The sequence below is a fragment of the Heterocephalus glaber genome, unplaced genomic scaffold (genome assembly GCF_053883595.1).
Source record: "Heterocephalus glaber isolate CG9 unplaced genomic scaffold, H.glaber_assembly_v1.0 deba00001428, whole genome shotgun sequence".
Lineage (NCBI taxonomy): Eukaryota > Metazoa > Chordata > Mammalia > Rodentia > Bathyergidae > Heterocephalus > Heterocephalus glaber.
Genome location: NW_028258293.1, coordinates 19,929,028 through 19,953,450, shown reverse-complemented (window position 1 = coordinate 19,953,450; position 24,423 = coordinate 19,929,028). Strand labels below are relative to the sequence as shown.

General features: G+C 37.1%; 1 protein-coding gene and 1 pseudogene across 12 annotated transcripts in view; both read right to left on the bottom strand.

Annotated features, from left to right (window-relative positions):
- Positions 1-24,423, bottom strand: part of Sbf2 (SET binding factor 2) — a 450,794-nt gene that overhangs the window by 303,635 nt on the left and 122,736 nt on the right. The gene's annotated exons all lie outside the window — the stretch shown is intronic.
- LOC106009941 (putative G protein-coupled receptor 160) overlaps positions 1-24,423 on the bottom strand; it is a 78,936-nt pseudogene that overhangs the window by 17,636 nt on the left and 36,877 nt on the right. The window contains exon 1 of the transcript XR_015451346.1: positions 1-24,423. This exon is cut by the window's left edge and continues 17,636 nt beyond it; it is cut by the window's right edge and continues 36,877 nt beyond it. The product of XR_015451346.1 is annotated as a putative G protein-coupled receptor 160 (transcript).

Below are 24,423 nucleotides of genomic sequence, written 5' to 3'. Positions count from 1 at the left end.
CTAGGTCTTTGAGCAAACTGGCTTCTTAAGGAAGTAGCAGCAGCTGACATACCTATTAACCCACCAAGAAACTGAATCAAAATATTTAATGCTTCTCTGAAAGGGTCTGCTGTATTTGTAATATACTGTGAGTGGTGAAAAAAATTACTAGATTCTGAAATAAGAACTCGTTCTGGATTGGGTACAAGGGAAGGGAGGGGAATGTCAAAATTAAAAGGTAACTGAGTATCTGAAGACACATGTGAGCAGGGAGGGAAAAAGGGGAGAGAAAATAACAGCAGAAAAATAACTTCCACTCTAAATGAGCCAGTAAATCAATATTTAAAATCATACAGAGGGGTTGATATAGCTCTCAGTGATAGAGCGCTAGCCCAAGTATGCACAAGAAAAATCACTATAATTATAAAATTACTAGAAGATAAAAGAAAATCTTTGTGACCTTGAGTTAAAAGTAAAGCTTAGATATGATACAAAAAGCACAAAAGAAAAACAACTGATAAAGCGGATTTCAAAACAAAAAGCTTCTGGGCCAGGGATTCAGCTCAGTGGCACTGCGCCTGCCTCACAAAGGCAAGGTCCTGAGTTCGATCCCTGATAACAACAAAAACAAAAAAATTCAAGTCAATGTTATAAAAATGAAAAGATAGGAGCCCACATCCTGAGCCCCACAAAGACAGAAAAGGAGCCACACACACACACACACACACAGCTCTGCATAGGCCTTCAGACAGAGAAGGAGCCTCTCTCAACCCTACGTGCTGCACTTGCCCCTGGCTGACTCTACCTGTGAATTCTTACCCTTGGCCATGGCACCCACAGATTCCAAGCCTATTAGGTGTTTTGTTTCCCCTTGACACTAGGCAGCAGGGGCAAAATGAATGGATTAACCTGGTCAGATGAGGCCATCATTCCAATAGAGTGGAAAGCTCCAGGGAGAAATAACAGACCTATCCCACAGCACTAGAAAAGCCCACAGAGAAAATCATGACTTACTGGATTCTAAGACTGCAGATCCTTGAAAGAAACCACTCATTCAAAAACTCAGAGGAAGTTTTTTTGATAGACTCAATTTTTTTCTCTTGCTTTTTCCTTCATTGGATTTGTTTAGTCTGTTTTCTTTTTTCTATTCGTCTAACATTTTTCCTCTATTTTGCTGTTTTTTCTTCTTTTTCTTGTTCTTTTTGCTAATGCTATTATCAAATACTATTAATTTACTTTTATTTCTAATAGGACTCCTTACCTCAATTTTCTCACTTTTTCATCTTCCACTGATTAATATTTCCAATTTTATTTTTCTCATTCTCTGGTTTTCCAACCCCTTTGTCTTTACTAGTATAACGATTAATCTTTATAAATCCTAAGGTAATTAACTCCACGCTGTTAGTGTTGAACACTTTTATTATTGCTGGAGGTAAAGCTGTTCCATTTAGTAGATATTTACTGTAGGTCAATATTTGGTTTGCCTTAGTATTTATACAATAATTATAGATCTCTTTTATATAGTTAAGAGTGATGGGAACCGGGGATTTAGCTCACTGGCACTGCGCCTGCCTCACAAGCACAAGGCCCTGAGTTAGATCCCTAGTACCATCAAAAAAAAAAAAAAGAGTGGTGGGTCGGGTATGTAGCTCAGTGGCACAGCATCTGCCTCACAAGCATGAAGCTGAGAATACGATTCCTGGCAAAAAAAAAAAAAAAAAAAAAAAGAGTGGATTATTATTGGCTCTTAGGGTATGTTAATATCCAGTTTGTCTTTGATGATATTATTGTTGCTGATTTAATTAGCATAGCCAAAGTGACACAGTTGTTGCTATTAATGAGTTTTCTGTATATGTCAATATCTGGCTACCTTTGTGTTATTAACAATACTATTGCCCATTTCCATGGAACTGGGTACTGAGCCAAATACAGTGCAGCCTCCTCACCCTTATAAAGGGAGGCATTTAGATGCTCAGATAGAGGCAACATCAACAGTTAGCCACACCCAGTGACCACTGCTAAAAAGCAGACATTAACTAAAGAGGTCTCCATAGTAGCAACGAAGTCTTCCACTATAATCAACTCACAAACCCCAGAACAAAAACAAACAAACAAATAAAATGAGACCAACAAAATGCCTCTCAAAACACCCAACTCCCACAGAGTTGATCCACGGGGCATGAAGAGGGAGGAAACCAAAAGCCCCACAGAACTCCCAAGCTCAAGGTCCCCAGTTCAATCCCTGGGACCAAAACAAAACATAACATAAAAGCCCCATAGGAGAATTATTCAAAAAGATAACAAAAGAGATTAAAAAGAAAAATTAAATAAGGTGTTTGATGAGTATAAGACATACTAAATAAACAATGGTGCTAATGAAATAATCTGTGAGTCTATGAAAGCCACTAATAAAAAGCTAGCTGAAGGCCAAGGATTTAGTTCAGTGGTTCCACCGCCTGCCTCAAAAGTGCAAGGTCACAAGTTTGATCCCTGATACAAAAAAAAACCCCAAAAAACTAGCTAAACTAAACAAAACAACAGAAAACATTAATGCCAAGCATAGAAAAAGAGTTAAAATCCATAAAAAGATACTAAACAAAATTCAGATTAAAAATTCTATCAAAGATATGGGCAACAGACATGACCAATGTAAGGACAGAGTGTCAGAACTACAACACAAGGCATGTATTGGTGATCAATTAATGAGAGATACCTTAAAAACAACAAAGGAAGATAAAAAATTGATACGACACAAGGAAAACTAAGATTAACTGGAATTAGTGAAAAATCATAAGATAACACAAATGGCATAAAAAAACCTGTTTATAAAAATAACAGCAGAAAGCCTTCCAAATATGAGGAAAATTTAACATACAAATAAGTGAGGCATAACCACCTTCACTGGAGGAAAGAGCTTCTTTAATAAATGGTGCTGGAAAAACTGGATTTCAACCTGCCAAAGATTAAAACTAGACCCCTATGTTCCACCATGCACTAAAGTAAAATCAAAGTGCATCAAAGATCTAAACATTAAAACAGAAATTCTAAACGTGCTGGCAGATAGGTTAGGTAGAACTCTCGACACTGGCATAGGAAAAGACTTTATGAACAAAACCTCTGTAGCACAGGAACTCGCACAAAGAATCAACAACTCATGTTGTTGGGACCTCATGTTTTTAAAAATCTACTGCACTGCAAGAGAAACCACCAACAGAGAGCTAAGAGACAACCTACAATGTTGGAAAAATTTTTTACCAGCTGTTCCTCAGACAAAAGTCTACAATCTAGAATATATAAAGAACTTAAAAAATATCAGACCCCCTCCAAATATAAAGATCCAATTCAAAAATGGGCATCTGAAATGAACAGACATTTCTCCGACAAACAAGTAAAAGCAGCAAATAAACATATGAAAATGTTCAACATCATTGGTCACTCCAGAGATGCAGATGAAAACAATGCTGAAATTCCACCTCACTCCACAAAGAATGGCTGCTATCAAGAAATCAACCAATAACAGATGCTAGTAGGGCTGTGGGGAAAAAGGAACCCTTCTCCACTGTTGGTGGGAGTGGAGACTGGTGCAACCACTGTGTAAATCAATATGGAGATACCTAAAAAACTAGGATTAGAGGTCCCATTAGACCCAGCTATTCCTCTGCTGAGTATCTTCCCAAAAGAATTAAAAGCCTCATACCACAGCCATATATGTGTACCCATGTTCACAGCAGTACAGTTTGTAATAGCTAAAACTTGAAAACAGCCCAACTGGCCATCAACTGGAGACTAGATAAAGAAGATGTGTGGTTTTTTAAAAAATAAAATGGAGTACTACTCAGCCATAAGGAATGAGAAACTAGAGACATTTATAGCTAAATGGATGCACATTGAGGCCAAACTCTTAAATGAAATAAATAGGACACACGTGTAAATACCGAATAGTTTCTCTGGTGTGAGAAACAGAAAGTATAAATAAGGATCAAAATGTATAACAGATAATGTGAAACAGGAGGAAAAGCTCTAAAGGGGAAGGGGAAGTGGGAGGGTAGGGAAAAGGAAAGAAGGTAAAGGAAAAAATATGAGGAAAGGAAAAAATGAAAACAAAGTCTTTATAAATAGGGAGGGGTGGAGGGGTCGAAGGGAGGGCAAGGGAATAGGAACCAAGATATTTCATGTAAAGGTACAAATTCCCAATGATGAATGTCATCATATTGTATACCTAAAATGTACCAATAAACTTAATGAATAAAAAAAAAAAGTGAGGCATATATAATAACCCCAAAAGCCACACTCAAAAAGAACCTTTCCAGGCAACCCATTTGGGACCCCTCCTGTCTCTTAGGAGCCATTCCTATTTCCCATTCCTAGTCCCCATTCTTTTTTGGGGGGGTACCAGGGATCGATAGTCCCCATTCTTATTCCCCAATAAATTTTCCTGCTTTAAAAAAAAACAAAGAAACTTTCCACAACACTTCATACTCAAAATCCCAGATGTCCAACACAAGAACAAAATCTTATAAACTGTTAGAGAAAAGCAAAGAATCACTTAAAAGATAATCCTGTTAGAATTACAGCAGATTCTCAGCACAAACCATAAAGGCCAGGAGAGGTTGGAGGGAAGTGTTTCAAACCCTGAAAGAAAACTTCCAACCAAGACTGATAAATCCTGAAAAACTATATATTTCAAAATAATGGAGAAATAAAATATTTCCATGATAAAGACCACCTAAAAAAAATACATGACCACCAAATAAGCACTCCAAAAAATCCTCAAGGATATCCTAAAAAGAGACAGTGAAGCTAATAATGCCAAAAGGTCCAACAGGATGAATACATGAGGTGGGGTGATGAGTTAAGGAGAAGAGAAAGAAAGGAAATCAGCAATAGGAAAATAATGCAATGGCAAAAATAAGGCAATATCTTCCAGTAATAACTCTAAAACTGAATGGTATCAATTGCCCAATCAAAAGACACAATTCAGCAGAATGGATCAAGAAATAAAATACAATGGTATGCTGCATAAAAAATACACATTTAATCAAAAAAAGAAAATCATAGACTAAAAAATCCAAGGATGGAAAACCATATTCTATGCAACAAGAAACCAGAAACAAGCAAGAGCAGTTATCGTATTTTCAGAGAAAGTGGACTTAATTCAAAACTGATCAGAAACGCCAAAGAAGGTCACTACATATTGGATAGGGGAACAATTAACAGGAAGAGATAAAAATTATTAACATACATGCACCAAAAGACAGCATACCCAAAACAAGTACTAATAAATGTAAAAGATCAGATAAACATAATAATTATCATGGGGGATCTTAATACCTCTACTGACACAAACATCAACTAGACAAAAACTCAGCAGAGAAATATCAGAACTGAACAAAACTTTCAAACAAATGGACTTAATAAACATTTACAGAGTACTGCATACAACAACAGAGTCCACATTCTGCTTGGTAGCACACGGAATTTTCTCCAAATTAGATGACATAGTAGTCAATCCAAAAGAATCAAAATTAACCCATCCATAGTATCAGATCATAGCACAATGAAACTACTCAATGGTAAAAGGAACCACATAAATTATGCAAATTCATGGAAATTGAACAATACATTCTTGAATAACCAATGGGACACAGAACAAGAAAAGGAAGAAATAAGACAAGTCCTAAAATTAAACAATAATACTAGTGCAACATACGAGAACTTACAGGACACAATAAAAGCAGTTCTAAGAGAAAAGTTTATACCTGTGAATGCCCACATCAGAAAAACAGGGCAAGATCAAATAAATAACTTAATGATGCACCTCAAGGTCCTAGAAAAACAAGAGCAATTGAATTCAAAGCTAGTACAGAAAGGAAATTATAAAGATCAGAGCAAAAAAATCAATGAAATGAAGACTAAAGACACAAAGAATTGACAAATCAAAGAACTGTTTTTTGAAAAACTGAATAAAATAGACAAACTCATAACCAATCTTACCCCAAAAAAAGACCCAAATCAATGCAATTAGGAATGAAAAAGGTGCAATAAAAATTCAGAAGATTATTAGCAACTATTTCACAAACCTTATGCCAACAAATTGGAAATTCAGAAGAAATGGACAGTTTCCTAAGTACATATGAATTACCAAAACTGAATCAAAAAGGTATAAAAACCCTAAATAACAGAATTAACAGGAAATGAAATTAGAGTAATAAAAAACCTACCAACTAAGAATATTTTAGGTCCTGATGGATTCACTGCTGAATTCTATAAGATCTTCATGAAATATCTTAAGGGCAATTCTCCTCAAATTCTTTAATAAAATCAAAAGGGAAGGAGTATTCCCCCAAATAATTGCTTGTAGCTTGCATTACCATACTTCCAAAACCATATAAGGATTCAACCAAAAAGGAACACTGCAGCCCAATCTCTTTAATAAACATAGATGCAAAAATCCTAAAGAAGATATTGGCAAACAGAATGTAACATGTAAAAGAATGTAAAAGATAGTACATCATGACCAAGTAGGCTTTATCCCAGGAATGCAAGGATGATTTAATATATGTAAATCAGGGGAAGATGACAGAGTGGTGAGCAGCAGAGAAAGAACCTCTCTGGGATCAGGTGTCCGTCCAGACATTGGAATATAATGGCGTGAGGAAGAGAAGAAGGAGGAAAGTTGAGTCCCCAGGACACAGGAAGGATCTATAGTGAGAAGTGAAGTCCACAGTGAGAGCCCACAGAGAGTCCACAGACAGACTTCAACAAAAAAGAGGGAGGCAGGCAGGTGGTGCTTTGTCCCAGAGTCCAGAGTCATGGCTGGGAAAGGTGAGTCAAACCTGCAGACACACGGTGAACAATGGTGACCTCAGAGGCCTCCACGAGAAAGGGACCAGTGGAACAGAGCAGTGGACATAGCAGAATGCAGTGACTGGTGAGTTACTCAGGTTCAGACATCACCCAGGACAGGGTGATTGGCTGGTAGCCATCTTGGAGAGGGGCCAACTGAGCTTGGAACCAAGAATAGCTACAAGTTGGCTTCATCTAGTGGCTCCCAGTGTCAAGGTGAAGGTGCCATGTTCAAGTTTGCCGGAGGTCAGGAAGCAGAGTTCAAGACAGCAGGAGGCACACAGACTGTGGCAGACTCAACAAATCCAGTCCCAGCCTAATACCAAGAAACCAGCCTGAACTTCAGTGGAACTGAGATAATCAACATATGTAAATCAATAAATCTAATACAACACATAAACAGAAGCAAGGACAAAAATCATGTGACCATCTCAACTGATGCAGAAAAAAGCCTTTAACAAACTCCAACATCCATTCATGATAAAAAAAACTTGAAAAAATAGGTACAGAAGGACCTTATCTCAATCTGATAAAAGCCATTTATGACAAACCAATGGCAAACATCCTATTAAGTGGGGAAAACCCGAAAGCTTTCCTCTAGAAGCTTTCCCACTATCACCACTCCTGTTTAGCACAGTACTCAAAACATTAGCCAGAACAATCAGGCAAAAGAAAGAAATAAAAGGAATATGTATAAAAAAGGAAGAAGTCATATTTTCATTATTTCTAGATGACATGATCCTCCACATTGAAGACCCAAAGAGTTCTACCAAAAGATTCCTGGAATTACTAACCAAATTCAGCAATTTAGCAGGATACATAACCACACAAATACACACTGATGTTCCTGTACATCAATAACAAACTCATCATGAAAGAAATTAGGGGGCCAGGGATTTAGCTCAGTGGTTCTGCCATCTGCCTTGCAAGCACAAGGTCCTGAGTTTGATCCCCGGTACAAAAGAAAGAAAGAAAGGAAAGAAAGGAAGGAAAGGAAGGAAGGAAGGAAGGAATTAGGAAAATAATACCATTCACAGAAATTAAAATACTTAGGAATTAATCTAACCAAGGAAGTAAAAGACCTCTACAATGAAAATTGTATCACTCTGAAAAAGGAGATTGAAGAGGACATCAGAAAATAGAGATATCCCCTCTTATTGGATAGTTAGAATCAATTCAATCAAAATGGCCACACTTCCAAAACTGATACACAGATTTAATGCAATCACAATCAAAGTACCAATAGCAGTCCTCACAGAACTAGAGAAAACAATCTTAGAATTCACATGGAACCAGAAGAGACCTAGAACAGCAAAAGCCATCCTAGGTAAAAAGAGCAAAGCAGAAAGCATCACAATCCCAGATTTGAAGTTATATTACAAAGCTACAGTGATCAAAACAGCAATGGTCCTGGCACAAAAACAGACACGTGGATCAATGGAACAGAAAAGTGGATGCAGAAACCTCGGGCATGTTTAAGCTAGGTGATCTTTGAAAAGGGGGCCAAAAATATATGCTTGACAGGGGCCAGGGGATTTAGATCAGTGGTTCTACCGCCTGCCTCGCAAGCTCAAGGACCTGAGTTCAATCCCCAGTACCAAACACAAACACACACACACACACACACGCGCGCGCACACACACGCACACACACGCTGGACACAGATAGCTTCTTCTTTTTAAAAAAAACAAACCTCAAAACAATTAGACCCCCAAAGGAAAAGACCCAAAATCAAAAAATGAGCAAGTGAAATAGCTAGAAACTTCTCAGGAGAAAAAGTACAAATGACTAGTAAATACATGAAAAAGTGTTTGACAACTCTGGTGGGGGAGGTACCAGGGTACCAGGCAGGGTAGCCACCCAGAAGGTGACAGCAGCCTTTTCCATGATCCCTGTACTGGGGACCTCCTGGCAAAGACCTCCTTCCTCTTTTTTTTTTTTTTTTTGGTACCGGGGATCAAACTTGGGTCCTTGCACTTGCACAGCAGGTGGCGAAACCAATGAGCTAATAAATCCCAGGCCCGAGGCCTCCTTTCTTAAGCTGCCATCATATCTAGCAGATTCTAAGCTTATTGCTCCCCTTGTCACCCATGCACAACAGGAAGCATTTAGCAGTGGTTTTCATTAAGCAATTAAAGCCTTATTTGAAATCCTCCAAGAAAAAAAAAATTAAAAACAAATGCTGGTGAGGCTGCAGGAAAAAAAGAACCCTTCTACACTGTTGATGGGAATGTAAACTAGTACAACCACTATGCAAATCAGTGTGGAGATTCCTCAAAAAACTAAAACCAGAAATTCCATTCAAACCAATTATTCCCCTTCTAGGTAACTTCCTGAAAGAAAGACATCATATTAGAGTGACACATGCATACCCATGTTTATAGCAGCACAAGTCATAATAGCTGAATCTTAGAAGTGCCCTATACATATAACAACTCATAAATGGATAAAGTGTGGCATTTATACACAGTGGAATACTACTCTGCCACAAAGATAAACTTAAGTCTTACCCTGAGACCAAGTTAAGTGAAATAAATCAGACATACAAGCTTAAATTCTACATAGTTTCTCTTCTACATGAGAATCCCAAAATATAAATAAAAAGCAAAGTATAAAACAGATAATGGGTGTTGGGGACTAGGCTACATGATTTAGACCTCATAGTCTTGAGGTCAGTGTTATCTTGCCCTGGGAACAGGGAAACATACAGAAGGCCACATGCACCCTGGCTATGGAATGCCAATAACCCGGTACTACTGAGGCAAGACAGCATCTGCTGAGGACAGCTATCAATATACAGGCATCTGGGTGTAGAGAAAATATGGTTCCTCATTAACTTAGTCTTTATCCACCCATTCTCTATAGTTGCTATTCTGTAAAACACATGCTACCCTACCCCTATGCTTCTCACTGGCTAATAAAAGTGAGCGAACCATGGAGTTTTACTTGAGGTTGTCCACTATGGGCAGATCTCCTCTCAGTCCACTTTGTATCTTGAAAATGATCTCTTTCTCTTTATTCCTCATTGTCCCCCCAAAAAGTAGCTGAGGGTCTGATCAGCCTCTGGTAAATGGAAAGTAGGGAGATTGATTTTGTTCAAATGGAAAAGGGCTCAAGAGATGAAGGGAGTAGGGAGGGAAGGGAAGGGAAAGAAAGGGCTTGAACAAAAGAATTGAGATGTGTTATGTGTATGTAGCAACACCCCACAAGGAATATAATCATTATGCAATGCAAACATGTAGTAATGAAAAATAAAAACTGAAAAAATAGGGCCAGGGATTTAGCTCAGTGGCACTGCGCCTGCCTCACAAGCGCAAGGTCCTGAGTTTGATCCCCAGTACAAAAAAAAAAAAAGAAAGAAAAAAATAATAAATTGTAAGAAAAATGAAAAGGCAAACCACAAATTTAATAATTAGAAAACATATACATGTGCAGGGCCTACATAATGAATTATATAGTTCACTATATAATTCAATAACAAGGAAACAACTCAATTTTTTAAATGGACAAAATATTTGAACAGAGATTTCACTACAGCATATTTCAGGTGGCAAACTATCACAGTAAGTTAGTTACCAATGGACTCCCATTAGAAGAGCCAAAATTCAAAAGACTGACTCTGCCAAGTGTTAGGATGAAAAAGAATAGCAAGTCTTAATCACTGCTCAATGAATACAAACTAGTACATGTTTGCAAACAGTTAAACAGTTTTCTTAAAAAGTTAAACATACACTTTTGATGTGATCCAGTCATTCAGCTTTTAGGAAGTTATCCAAGAGAAATAAAATAATGATGGAAACAACCAAACATCCATCAATAGGTGAACTGAATAAACAAAATACAGTGTATCTATAGAATGGAATTCCACTTAGCAATTAAAGATACAATTTACTGATACATGCAACAAATATTAATCTCAAAATAATTATACTGAGTGAAAGAAGCCAGATATTCTCACAAAAATATACTGCATGATTCTATTTATATTGTTATAAAAAAGATAACAACCTATAACAATAGAAAGCATACAAATATAAGGCAAGGAAAAGATGAAGGAAATTTTGGAAGACGATGGGTATATATTCATTTTCTTAATTGTAATAAGGATTCTATAGGAGTATAAAGATCCCCAAACTCAAACTGTACACTTTAAGAGCGTAAAAAGTAGAAATGAGAAAAAATATGTAAAAACAAATGTCTGAGCTCTTGAAATACACGATCCTCTAAAACAGTAAATTACACAGGACTATGATTTTGTACATTTCAAGTGACATCAATTTTTACAGCTTTGCTCCAATTAAATATTAAACCATACTTTATTAAAGTAATTGTAATAAAGTACCTTTTAAAGAAAAGAACTACAATCCCCAGCATCACAAACAAGTAATAATAATAATCATCTGATTTGTTTTCTGATCACTTGAAAATCTGACCCATAAATATTTTAAGGAATTAAGCTATAAAAAGTTTATAGAAAAATAATCTATTTACAAAAAGCCCTTAATAGCAAAAATTTTTTTTTTTCATTTACTAATCAATACAGCCTAAGAGATTGTTTGGAACTCAGTAAGTTTCTATGCTGAAATCACTTTCTGCTCTTGCTCCTTCTCAAATATTCAGCAGCAAAGTCTAAAGTTAAGACTCATTATAATGTAGAAATCCTCTGCCCCTAATCTAACAAACTCTGAATCTGGATCCAGAGATTCCTTGTCTCTGTATTTTTACTTTGTCATAATCTGTCACTTTCCCTTAAATCCACTTCACTGCGACAGGTAGTCCATGGCCTTTTTATTCTTTTTTTTAAAATGTTTTCTGAGACAGGGGCTCACTACATAGTCCAGGCTGGATTTGAACTCATTGCATATGTACCCTTAGGCTGGCCTCAAACTCACTATCCTCCTGCCTCAGTCTCTGAAGTGCTGGGATTGTGGCCATGTGCCACCACACCTTGTTCTTAGCCATCTTTGACTTAGAACTTCTTTAGTCATTCTAGATCCCAAAGTAAGAATAAAATGAACTAAATTCTAGCATTCTGGAAGACTGAGGCAGGAGGATTATAAAATCAAGCCTATCCCGGACAAGGAACTTCAACTATAGTGAGACCTTGTCTCAAAATTTTAAATGGGGCGGGAGGGGATTGGGGATGTTAACTCAGTGTGAAGGTCCTGGGTTCAATACCCAGCACTCCCCAACCTTCACAAAAGACATTCAAATTTGACCTCAAAATATCTTCCAGATTTATTTTTCATGATATTTTTCTTGACCTAAACAACTTACACACCAAGAAAATGTTCATTGTTCCTTGATTCTATGCCTTTCAAAATGTTTCTTCTTTAACTGCCTCATTTTCCAACTGTTCATCAAAAAGTACTACAATCTTTAAAGGCTTAGCTTGACCACATTTCCTTTATTTCCTGATTTATTGTTATTAAAGCAATTTAATTAAAGTCACTTCCATGGACATCCATAATACTTTTATCTAATAGTCTTTAAAACAAATACTATGTACAGAGAGGGCATTCATAGGAAAAAAAAAAAAAACACTTGGAAATGAAAACAGATAAGACTTGTTTAACCAAAAAAAAATTTAAATTAATGTGTATTTTTATAGAATAAAGCCACTCTTTAAAAAAACTGTGGTTCACAAACCAGACCAAGATAAAACATTTGAAACCAGACCAAGATATAACATTTGAAACCAGACTAAGATATAGCATTTGAAATGATTTTAAAATGTTTTCAAAATAATTATATTAACTAGGAAGGAGGTGGGAAGAAATTGGAAAAAATGCTCAAAAATAAACTCTCAATGACCATAGGTTAGGGGTGTAGCACAATGATGGACCACTTGCCTACCATGCACAGGGCCCCAGATTTGATCCCTAGCACTGCAAAGACAAAATAAAACCAAAACCTCCAGTTACAGTCAAGATTCACAGCAATATTATTCAGAATAAATGACAAGTGGAAACAACCAAAATGTCCATCAATAGATAAATGGATAAAGCAACTCTGGTATAAATACATAATGGAGTATTGTTAAAATGGTATGAAATTCTAATTTGTTATAATCTGAATGCATTATGCTAAGTGAAATAAGCCAGATGCGAAAGGACCAACTCTGTATGACTCCACTTATATAAGATACCTAAAATATTTAAATTCATAGAAACAGAAAATAAAATGGTAGATAAGAGGGCAGAGGGTGGGGGGAAATGCACAGTTAATGTTTGTTTAATGGAGTTTCTGAATGGGATGAAGAAAAAGTTCTGGAGATGGATAGTTGTGATAAAAATACAATTAGAATATACTTAATGTTACTGAGCTATACACTTACATATACTTAAAATGGTAAATTTTATGTTATTTTAATACTAATATAAAAAGCTGACAGGTCTCATCCAAATACTGACCCAGGTAGAGATGATACATGTCTATATAATAGGTACGAGTTTACCATAAAAAATGAGCCAATAAAACTATCAGAATGTGGTAAAATAATCAAAAGATAATTCCTTATTACTAAATTTCAACGAATTAAGTGGGTACATTAAATCAAATAAACCTTTTTTTATTAGCTCTTGAATTCCCAGCTCTAGAAGCTATGAACAAGGAGCTTCACCTACAAAATCCAACTTTTAGAGGACTGCAATTCTCACATATCAAAATGCAAGAAAACAGTTTCTGAATAATTATAACTACAGTCATCAGCATGCCTTCTAAAGACTGATACAAGCATCAAGTACTTACTACACTCAAGATGATGCTACAAATTAAGTATAATACTATCTTTCCTAATTATTCTAGCCTCTATATAGTTTACTACATTTACAGGACTGTTATGGTTTAGATCTAAAATATCTCCCAAAAGTCACTTTTGGAGGTGGGAGCCTATTTGGGGATGGGTCACTGGGGACATAATCTGGAAAAGTATATTCTTGTCCCTGGCTCCTTCCTTCTCTCTGCTTCCCAGGTGCCATGGGTTGAGTACCTTTACCTCTACCATTCTCCTCTGCCATCCTGTTTCTACCTTGGTGCCAGCTGACCATGGACTGAAAAGGATGAGCCAAAATAAACATCTCCTCCTTTAAGTTGTGGGTGTCAGATATTTTATCCTCAGTGACTAGAAAGAGACTAAAAGACAGATTTTGGTATCAGAGAAGTGGTGTCCATGCTGATCATGTGGTTTAGAAGCTTTTGGAAATTGTTTGTGGAAGAAGTTTGGAAAAGTTTAGAGAAACAGACTAGAGAAACCCTAGAATGTTGTGAGCAGTGGCTGATGTGCAATACTGGTCAGAGCTCAGAAGACCAAAATGCTGATAGGAATGTGAACATCAAAGGAGAGGCTCAGGAGGTTTCAGTTTGGAACAAAGACTCCTTTGGAAGCTGAACTACAGGTCATGTGTGTTATACTCAAAAAATGTATCTACATTTTGCCCATGTCCTGAGATTTTGTAGGAGACTGAAATTAAGGATGACAGACTAACTAATCTGATGGAGGAAATTTCAAAGCAGCCCAACCCTCAGGCGGTGGTTAAGGGTATCGCTGGCTGCTGTTAACCAGATCTACAACGAAACCAGGAGCAAAAACCAAAGCCAAAAGACATAGGAATTTTCCAGTTTTGCTGGAAAAGACGCACTTGCAAATTTGGGGCCTTAAGGAGCATGGCTGCTGAAATGATTAACACTAAAAAGAAGCCAAGTACTTTGCATTAGAATAACAGGAAGGACTATTTGAAGGCATCTCAAAAATTAGTAAGACTCCACTCTTCACAGACTCAAGGGTACAAAACTTTGAAGCTTTCATCTGAAAAGAGAGCCCTTGAGGACCTTATTCCAGAAGAACCACCTAGGGCAGTGACTGGGAACTTTTTAGGGCTTTCACTGATACAAACAGCCCACTGCAGCATATGTGCCATAGGTTCACCATCCTAACCTAGGGGATTAGTTCCCCAGGATTCATTTCACTGTGCTTAGCTATCTAGGCACTCTGAAGCCTGAGAAGTTATGATCCAAGTAGGCCTAGTAACTGTTCGAACTGAAGGCAGATCTTGGCATCATAAATATGATGTTTTTACAGGCATGCAGAATGCAAGAATTATGGGCTCAGAGAAGCTTCCACCCAGATTCCAGAGGAAGGCCTGGGAGGGCAGGTAGTGTGACCCTAAGAGAGCAATGCATAAAGCTGTGAATGTGAAGATGGAAGAACAGTGAAGACTGCAAGAAATTTGGAGATGCCAAAAGGTGAAAGCAGTGAGTAGTCATGCCAAGTGAGAAGCTGTAAGGGCTGCAACCAGCAATGCCATACATAGGGGGCTGCCCAACACCTTTGGAGTTCACATCTCTCCACAACTTACTATGGATGCTAGACATGGAACAGGATTTAATGTTTGCCCTGTTGAGTTACAGTCTTGCTTTAGTCCCATTTCTTTCTACCACCTTGCTTCTCCCTTTTGGAATGAGAATGTTTACCCTCTGCCATTATATGTTGGAAGTAGTTAACTTTCTTTTTTATTTATATAGGGGCTCACAGCTAAGTTTGCCTTGAGTCTCAGAGGAGACTTTGGACTTGGGACTTTTCACCAATGCCAGAACTGTTAAGACTCTGGCAACTCTTAAAGAAAAAATTAAATAGATTATACAAAATGAGAAGGACATGAGTTTTCTGGGTGGCAGGGTAGAAGGTTACAGCTTAGCTCTAAAATGTCCTCCAAAAGTCTCACATTCAGAGATAGGGCCTAGTCAGAGGTGGGTTGTAACTTTGTCCCTTACTCCTCCTTTCTCTACTCCCTGTTTGCCATGGGTTGAGCATTATTCCTTCCATCATACTTCTCTCTCATCTTGTTTCTATGCTGTGGAGCCAGCTGACCCTGGATTGAAACCATAAACCAAAATAATCTTCTCCTCCTTTAAGTTTTGGGTGTCAGGTATTTTGTCTCAATGGAAATATCACTAATACAAAGCCATAAACTGTATTCAATTTCTTATAAACAGGTATGTTATTCCAACAGCTATGAGAAACAGTAATTATCCATATAGCTCAATATAATTCTGTACATAAAGAAAAGTGAAATACAAACATCCAATAAAGTGAAATAAATGTTTGTAAATAAATTAAGTTCATAGGAATACTGCCAGATATACATAATAAATGCAAACAATTAATTACTATATAATATTTGTAACAGAGATAACTTTGGTAGGGAGACTGAGGCAGAAAGAAGGGATTATCCTTTTCCTTCCTATAAAAAATATGAGCATTATAGACATGGCAGGCTTTCAAAAATTACTTGCTGCTTTTATATCAGGATAATTCTATACTTTCTAAATCACCTAATGCATACTTTTGTGGTTTGTTGTGGAAGCAAATACATTTAATGAAGCATGAAATTATATAAAACCAAGAAAATTGTCCATTAATAAATTTCACTCATCAATAGATTTCCAGGGAGATTTGGATTCTGCTTCCATTTCTCTTACTGGAAGAGATCCAGGGAGTATTAGCCCAAACTAGACTAGTCAAATAAAAGTTTAGCTCTATATGTTCTATAAAATTTAATCCTTAGAATCTATATTTTAAGAAATGTGAAATTAAAAATTTCAAGAATAACAAAGACAAACTCAACTATAGAGGAAAAATGATTCAAAGTATGATCTGAAGAAAATAGAAAAAAACAACTTATTTTAGAAAAAATAACTTGTTTTTTTTGTATATCCTTTTATTGGTACATTTTAGGTGTACAATATAATGACATTCATCATTGGAGATATGCACCTTTACATACTCCCTTGGTTATTTAGAAAAAATAACTTCTAATCACATAGAAAAGCAAGCTTAGTAATTTTCAGAAACAAATTAAAAGTGAGTCTCAAGGGCTCGGGGATTTAGCTCAATGGTTCTGCCGCCTGCCTCAAAAGTGCAAGGTCCCGAGTTTGATCCCCGGTACCAAAAAAAAAAAAAAAGTGAGTCTCAAGAAAAGAGTAAAGGACTACAGCCCAAAGAAAAACCATCAATTAATGACAAAAATTATAACAAATGCCCTAATTTTTATTGGAGATAATATAAGCTAAGTGATTTTAATTTTTCTTAGAAAATAGGTAATTTTATTGTCACATTTAGTTTTTAAACATCTTACTCAAAAATGTGCAGGGGTTGGGATGTAGCTCAGTGGTGCTGCGCCTGCCTGGCAAGCACAAGATCCTGAGTTTGATCTCTGTTACACACACATGCACAGCAGAGCTCTAATTTTGAGGCCTAGGTTGCCAGTTTGCAACCTGTATATGGTTATAATTAGGTGAAAAATAAAATTTTAAGTGAAAAACCTTCAGCTTGCCCTAAGACAGAATATAATTTTCCTATACAATCACACAAAAAAAGTACTGTCTTAATCATTTCATATCATGCTATCATGTAATCAGGTAACTCTATTGTACTATGTATTAGTTTCTTTTCTCTCATTGCTGAAACAAAATATCCAACATCCAAAGTTAAAGGGGAAAGGTTTATTTGGCTTTCAGTCCATAATCGGTTGGCTCCAACCGAGGAACAACAGTTCATGGAGGTAGAAGACTGCAAAAGCAACAAGGGACCTTAACAGCATCTTCCTGCCCCTTTTATCTTATTCAGACTACTTAGGGAGGGTAGCATCCACACCATTATCCTAGTGCTTTTGGTCTAGCAGTGCACCATGAATCACACACTCTAGATTCAGCCACCTCCAAAACAGCCCTACCTCATTCACATGAGGCTTTGGAGGGACATCTAAACATATGCCATAACATACTATTTATCAAAGATTATTTTTTTCAAATATTCTAGAAAATTAATTCTGACAGCTTTGAGTCAACTTTCTATATCCAGAGAAGCACAATTTCTATCTATGGTAACAAAGAAAAAGGGTGTGATGGAGGCAAAGAATCACCATTAACAATTAAAGAGGGCTGGGGATTTAGCTTAGTGATGCTGCCACCTGCCTCTCAAGCACAAGGTCCCAAGTTCCATCCCCTGTACCAAAAATAAATAAATAAATAATAATTAAAGTAAAAAGATGATACATGTATATGCATTTAAGTTCAAGAGCTAAACTCAAAGAACCTGAATGATACTGAGGCAGGAGATTAGAGCACGGGAGGCTGGCTGGAAACCAAGAAGCAAGATATAACCTGTCGATTGTGAAGATCTGGAATGGTGGCTGAAAAATAGGCTGTCAATCATGGCTAGAATACATGGGCAGTGCAACTTCCAAGGGACAAGATCTGAGATGTTATAAAAAACTGCGGCCACTGACTTTGCCACCCCTGCAATCTTTCTGTTCTGCTGTCTCTGCTTCTGCATTGGCCCATCCGCCAACCTGAGTGCAGGACATATTTATTCTTACTCTTCTTTTTCTGCACTCTTTCCTTTTTTCCTTTAGCTTTAAATAAGTTATACTTACCTGTTCATTGGTTGTCCTAGGCAATTCTTTGTGTGGGACAGAAAAGGCCTGGAACCACCAGACACCACAATAATACCAGAGTGAGAGAACACACTATGAATGCGGTGTACCAATTCACCTAACAATATATTTCAAGTAGTGAAATTATATCCTAGAATAAGAGTAAGATTCAAGATGAAAACTTGCTATCCATACAGTTGCCCTCAATTCAGAAATCCCTTTTAGGAAAAAAATGTATATATTTGTATTATGTGTTATAGACGACACACATGAATTCACTCATTTAAAATAGGCTTTTGAAAGAAAAGTTTATTCCAGTGAACAGGGACTAAAATCAGGGAGTTTTTATCTCAAAAAACAAAGTAAAGGCCACAAAGATTAAGAAGCAAGTTGTTAGTATTATCTGATTCTAGATTTAAAGGACAGCTTTACACAGTTGAAAATAAGTCCCTCCAAACATACAGACACAAGGAATGCCGACCTCCCTGATTCAGATAATGAAGAAAACAGCAATGTGAGTACATATTTGACTAGTCAAAATGGTCACGCAAACAAATGGAATGATACAATGTTGGAACTACATCCGAAAATATAACAAGGACCTTGGCAGGGGTGAAACCTATTGGATGAAATGCCAGCACTGCCATTCAATGTTGGAAATTGTTTGTAACACATGAAAATCTAAAAGATGTTGTGAAATACACAAATGCTGAAATACAAGTAAAATGTTCTGCATGTACCAATAGCCATATTCAAAAATGTATTTATTATTACACTTTATTAGCAGAACTGAAAACATTCATAGGTCTGCTGTACTTAGTAGGGCTTTCTTAGGTGTAATAACTGGGGGTTTTTTGTTGTAGAATTCTATTGACATTTTCATTGTAGCTCAAACAGGAATTTCTATTATTTTTGAGACTTTGTACACCAAAAAATAGTCAATGTTGAAAATTTATTTCCTGTTAAGTACTCATTGCTTAATATAAAAAACCCCTAAAATTTAAATTGATAACTCACCAACAGAAATATTCTAAAGAATAAACATGCCACAACAACGTGACTTTATCACAAAATTGACATTATGCCCTACAGGCTAAAAGAAGCATATAGTTGCTGGCAGTGACAAGTTCCTATAATCCCAGCAACTCAGGAGGCTGAGGCAGTAGGACTGCTGTGAATTTGAGGCCAGCCTGAACTACATAATGAGACCCTGTCTCAAAACACAAAGAAAAAAAAAGCATATATAGTTGGCTCCTGCGTTTGTCTCCATTTCTGTTATGCTGTGTTGTTTTTTTGGATTTTTTTTGGTTTCAACTGGTAATTCACCCAAACACTTAACTACACCACCACAGCCACCACCACCACTCCACCCACCCCACCACCAGGCCCTTAAACTCTCCCTTTTAACTGGAAACTGTATGTTCAATTAGCATAACAAAATACTTGAGATAATCAACAGTCAACAGTCTAGGGAAGAGGAAAGCTTTGTTTTGAAAGTTTCAATTCAAGGTTGACTGAAACACACCATGCCAGGAGTGCAGGATAGAGCACTCATCTTAAGGCAGCTGGAAAGAAAAGAAAGAGGAGGGGACAAGATTCCAACATTCCCATCAAGGGCTGATACCTGTGTGACTCCAAGATTTTCAACTAGAGCCCACTAGTCAAAGATTCTATCACCTCCCAATAGCACTGCGGGCTAGGGACCAAACCTATTACATGGGTAACTGGAGGAACATTCAAGATCCAAACTATAAAGTTTAATCTATTTACCTTTAAAATAATTCACTGCTCAAGTCTGTCTTTCAATCCTTCTAATAAATTATTCATTTACATGTTCTATGTTTCAATTCAAGAACCTGAGGCTGAACCTCAAGCTTCTAGAAAAAGAAGAGCTGGACAAATCTAAAGCGCACACAAGGGAGGAAATTATAAAGATCAGAGCAGAAATCAATGTAATAGAGACTAAGAGAACAATACAAAAAAATCAATGAAGGAACGAGTTAGTTCTTCCGAAAGAATAAACAAAACTGACAAACCCTTAGGCAACCTTATCAAAAACAAAGGAAAGAAAAGACCCAAATCCATGCCATGCAATTAGGAATGAAAAGGGTGAAATTACAACGGACCGCAGAAATCCAGAGGATCATCAATAACTACTTCTGTTGCAGAAATCTCGGAAAGAAATACACAGAGACACAGAATTCAGATAAAATAATAAAATTTCTTCTCAAAAGTGGGTGGGATGCCAGAAACCAGTCTGGTCAGTATCCATGCCCCCTTTGTTCAGTATTTCCCTTTTTGTACCCTTTTTAGCCATTATCTCATCCTTAGCGGTCTTTGATATGTAAATACAATTCCAGTTCCTATTTACAAGTCACAGACACAAGATAGGCCATAAACTTTGAAATTCACCATCCATGGTAACTTTGTTAGGTTAATGAAGTTACCCCTTAAGAGTCAGATAATCCTCACCTTAAACAAGGAGTTATGGGAAAAGCAAATCTTAAAAGAACACTTACTTATTTTGCTTCTACAATTACCTTAATATTCAATCTATTAAGTTATCTAAAACTTTTCCGTATCACTTCAAGAACCTCTGGGCCAGGGATTTAGCTCAGTGGTTCCACCGCCTGCCTCCCCAGCACAAGATCACTAGTTCCATCCCAGGCAACAACAACAAAAAAAGTTTGCAAGAACCTCTATGCCAACAAGATGGAAAAGACAGAAGAAATGGACAGATTCCTAGATCCATATGAATTACCAAAGTTGAACAAAGAGACCTAAAAATTCTAAACAACCCAATATCAATCAATGAAATTGAAAATGTAAATAAAATGTTACCAATTAAGAAAAGCCCAGGTCCTGATGGCTTCACTGCTGAATTCTACAAGACATTTAGAGAGGAACTGCTGCCACTACCATTTAAACTCTTCAATGAAACTGCAAGGGAAGCAACACTCCAAATTCATTCCTGGAAGCAAGCTTCACCTTGATTCCCCAAAGCTGAGAAAGACCCAACCGGAAAAAAAATAAAAAGAAAGACCCAACCAAAAAAGAGAACTAACTATAAGCCAATCTCACTAATGAACATAGATGCAAAAATCCTTAATAAGATATTGGCAAAGAGAATGCAGACGATCATCAAGAAGATCATACACCCTGACCAAGTGGGATTCATCCCAGGGATGTAGGGATGGTTCAACATATGCAAATCAATCAATGTAATACACTATATCAATACAGCCAAGGATGAAAACCATATAATCATCTCAATAGATGCAGAAAAAGTGTTGGACAACATCCAACATGCATCCATGATAAAAACCCTACAGAAAACTGGAATAGACAGTCTCTATTTCAACCTAATAAAAGGACACTTATGAAAAACCAATAGCCAATATCATACTAAATGGTCAAAAGCTGAAATCTTTCACTCTGAAACCAGGAACAAGACAAGGATGTCCACTATCTTTACTCCTATTCAATATAGTTTCAGAGACATTAGCCACAGCAACTAGATAAAGGAGAAAGAAATAAAAGGAATAAAGATTGGAAACGAAGAAGGCAAATTGTCATTATATGCAGACAACATGATACTCTATATAGAAGACCCCAAGAAATCCACCAAAAGTCTTCTAAACCTAATAACCAAATTCAGTGGAGTAGCTGGATACAAGGTCAATACACAAAAATCAATAGCTTTCCTGTACAGGAACAACAGACTCAGTGAAAGGGGAACTGGAGAAACAACTCCCTTCACAATAGCATCCAAAAAAATGAAATACGTAGGAATCAACCTAACGAAAGAAATCAAAGACCTCTACTCTGAAAACAATAGCACTCTGAAAAAAGAGATGGAAGAGGATATCAGAAAAATGGAAAGACATCCCTTGCTCCTGGGTAGAAACAACCAATACAGTGAAAATGGCCATACTTCCAAAATTGCTATACAGATTCAATGCAATCTCAATTGAAATTCCAACAGCATACTTCACAGACCTTGAGAAAACAATCCAAAAATTCATTTGGAACAAGAAGAGACCTAGAATAGCAAAAGCAATTCTAGGCAACAAAGACAAGGTAGGGAGTATCACAATCCCTAACCTGAAACTATACTGCAAAGCCACTGTGATAAAAACAGCATGGTACTGGCAAAGAAACAGACCTGAGAACCAGTAGAACAGATTAGAAAATGCAGAAACAACTCCAGATATACTCACCCACCTCATCTTTGCTAATGTGTGTGTGTGTGTGTGTGTGTGTGTGTGTGTACATACCAGGGATCGAACTCAGGTCCTTGCGCTCGGGCAGCAGGCAGCAAAACCACTGAGCTAAGTCCCTGGCGCCACCTCATCTTTGACAAAGGAGCCAAACACCCTCACTGGAGGAAAGGTAGCTTCTTTAATAAATGGTGCTAGAATAATTGGGTTTCAACTTGCTAAAAATTAAAGCTAGACCTATATCTCACACCATGCATGAAACTAAAATCAAAATGGATTAAAGATATAAATATTAAAACAGACAACACTAAACCGGGTAGCAGAGAGGTTAGGTAGAATTTTGAAGACAATGGCATAGGAAAAGATTTCATGAACAAAACCTCAGTTACACAGGAACTACCACAAAGAATCAACAAGTGGGATCTCTTCTTATTAAAAAGCTTCTGGGGGCGGGGATTTAGCTCAGTGATTCACCACCTGATGAGCAAGCACAAGGACCCGAGTTCGATCCCCAGTGCCAAAAAAAAAAAAAAAAAAAGCTTCTGCACTGCAAGAGAAACCACCAACAGAGCTAAGAGACACCACCAACGGAGCTAAGAGACAACCTTCAATGTGGGAAAGTTTTTTTACCCGCTGTTCCTCATACAAAGGTCTTACTATCTAGAATATATAAAGAACTTAAAAACAATCAGAGCCCCCAAATTTAAAGATCCAATCCAAAATTGGCATCTGAAATGAACACTCATTTCTCCGACAAGTAGAAATAGCAAATAAACATAAGAAAAAATGTTCAACATCACTAGTCATTTGAGAGATGCAGATGAAAACAACGCTGAGATTCCACCTCACTCCACAAAGAATAGCTGCTATCAAGAAATCAACCAATAACAAATGCTAGAAGAGCTGTGGGGAAAAAGGAACCCTTCTCCATTGTTGGTGGGAGTGCAGACTAGTGCAGCCACTGTGGAAATCAATATGGAGATACCTCAAAGAACTAGGATTAGAGGTCCCATTTGACCCAGCTATTCTTCTGCTGGGTATCTTCTCAAAAGAATTAAAAGCATCATACCACAGAGATATATGTGCACAGTTTGTAAGAGCTAAAACTTGGAAACAGTCCAATTGTCCATGAACTGGAGGATGGATAAAGAAAATGTGGGTTTTTTTTTTAAACAAAATGAAGTACTACTCAGCCATAAAGAATGAGAAATTAGAAACATTTATAGCTAAATAGATGCACATTGAGGGGATACGCTTAAGTGGAATAAATAGGACACACATGTGTAAATACCAAATACCTTCTCTAGTGTGAGAAACTGAAAGTGTAAATAAGGACAAAAAAATGTATAACAGATAATGTGAAATAGGAAGTAAAGTACAAAGAGGAAGGGGAAGTGGGAGGGGTTGGGGAAAGGAAAGAAGGGAATGGTATTAATATGAGAAAAATGAAAAAATGGACACAAAATCTTTTTAAATAGGGATGGGTTGGAGGGGTTGAAGGGAGGGCAGGGGAATGGGGAAAAAATAAGAACCAAGATATATTATGTAAAGGAACAAATTTCCAATGATGAATCTCATTATACTGTATACCTAAAATGTACCCATAAAATTAATTTTTTTAAAAGGGAATTACTAAAATTTTCATACACTTAGAGGCAGAGCTTTTGGAAAGTGATTGATCGTGGGGTTCGGGGTTGGGGGAATATACATTCAGTGTTAAATATGCCATTAGAAGGTAGGACCTGATTAGGAAGGAACATGGGAGAGGGCAGGGTATGACCAAGGGTATACCTCCCTTATCTCCCTTATCAGCTCTTCCCTCCTTATCCCCTCTGCTTCCTAGCCACTGTGACATGAACAGCTTTCCTCCACCCAGGCCCTTCTACCATGCTATTGTGCCTTGGAGCCAATCAACTACTAACTTAAAATGTGGGCCAAAATAA